General features: G+C 27.4%; 1 long non-coding RNA gene across 1 annotated transcript; it reads left to right on the top strand.

Moving 5' to 3' along the window:
• Positions 1–392: 392 nt before the first annotated feature.
• On the top strand, positions 393–752 carry LOC114418765. Its single transcript, XR_003668090.1, has 2 exons — positions 393–451; positions 530–752. It is a non-coding gene; the product is annotated as an uncharacterized LOC114418765 (long non-coding RNA).
• Positions 753–1,903: the final 1,151 nt, after the last annotated feature.

The raw sequence follows: 1,903 nt of genomic DNA on the forward strand, positions 1-1,903 counted from the left end.
CAAATGGTCGTCATTTTGCCTAAGGAAAATGTTGTCATTTGGTTTTGTTCGTTGCATAATAAGCCAGACAACTACCTCAAAGGCATAATTAATAGGTCAGTGTTGTTTTTTAATATATTTGCATTAGCATTAGTCAGGTAAATCAAAATTTTAAATGTACAATAAGAATCTATGTTTGTATTCAATAGTGCTTTGAAAGGACTTGACGATACTCAACAAAGTAAATCCAAGACTCCTGCTAGGTGGATTGTTGTTAAAGTAAGTTATTTAAACAATATGTTTTCACTTATATTTTAGTATTGTGTAGACTAATTTGTACTGAACGTTGCATATCTAAATTTCATAATGTATTTAGTGTAATAGACAAAAAGGAAGCACTGAGTGTGGGTATTACGTCATGCATTGGATGTCAACTATAATCTTAGGAAATTTCCAGAATAATTGGGAAATGGTAATTTTTAATTCACCAAATTTCATATTATTATGATTGCTAATATATTATTAACTTATGTTTTATTATATCATGCAGTATTTCACTGATCCTAGACCATTGGAACCAGAAAGATTGAAGGCGCTTCGCAACCAGTGGGCAAAGTACTATTTGAAAGTGAAAAATGAAACTTAGGATGTTTAGACAATCTTGTAATTGTAGTTTATATTTACTTACTTAATTTACAATTCATGTCTCAACATTAAATATGTTTTAAATTCATAGTAATTAGTAAATTTCTTATTGAATTTTCTGGTAAAAACTGTTTCAAAACAGAATGAAAATTATATGTTGTGTGGTCTGATTTTAAAATTTGCAGGTTATTTTTGGGATTTATTGAAAAAACAGACATCATGTTAAAAATAAATTTCTAAAACAACATCGGTCTTTAAAAAAACTGATGTGAAATGTTACTTACAACATCAGTTTTTTTAAAAACTGATGTTAAATGTCACTTACCTCAACATTTTTTAACATCGGTTTTTAAAAAAACTGATGTTGTAAGTAACATTTCACATCAGTTTTTTTAAAAACCGATGTGAAATGTCACCTACAACATCAGTTTTTTAAAAACCGATGTCAAATATCACATTTAACATCGGTTATTTTAAAAACCGATGTTACATGTCACTAACAACATCAGTTTTTTTAAAAATCGATGTTGATTTATAGATTTATAACTTTTTTTTCTTCATAATTCATATCATATAACATCGCCTATTTAAATAACCGATGTTAAATATCACTTACAACATCAGATTTTTAAAAAACTGATGTGAAATGTTACTTACAACATCAGTTTTTAAAAAACCGATGTCACATGTCACATTTAACATTGGTTATTTAAAAAACCGATGTTAAATGTCACTTACAACATCAGTTTTTTAAAAAACCGATGTTGATTTATAGATTTGTAATTTTTTTTCCATAATTCGTATCATATAACATCGCCTATTTAAAAAACCGATGTTAAATGTCACTTACAACATCAGTTTTTTAAAAAACCGATGTTAATTTATAGATTTATAATTTTTTTTTTCATAATTCGTATCATATAACATCGCTTATTTAAATAACCGATGTTGTATTTATTAGTTAACATCGGTTTTGAAAAACTGATGTTAATGATACTACTTTCCACATCGGTACTTTCAACATCAATTAATAACCGATGTTGAAAGTCTTAAATAACCGATGTTAAAACCTTATTTTCTAGTAGTGTGTGTTTTGTTATCTTGTTGTTGTTCTTTTGAAGTTATTAATCCTTCCCAAGTTAATTATTATTATGGTTTGTTAGAATAAGTTTATTATGTTAGTGGAAGTCCTAGACAAGGTCGTGGATAGTGCAAGGCAATTAAGACCATTGTCTTAGGCGGCCTCTTAATTTTATTTTACTTGTTATTATGTAAGCTT

Source organism: Glycine soja, chromosome 7, assembly GCF_004193775.1.
Source record: "Glycine soja cultivar W05 chromosome 7, ASM419377v2, whole genome shotgun sequence".
Classification (NCBI taxonomy): Eukaryota; Viridiplantae; Streptophyta; class Magnoliopsida; order Fabales; family Fabaceae; genus Glycine; species Glycine soja.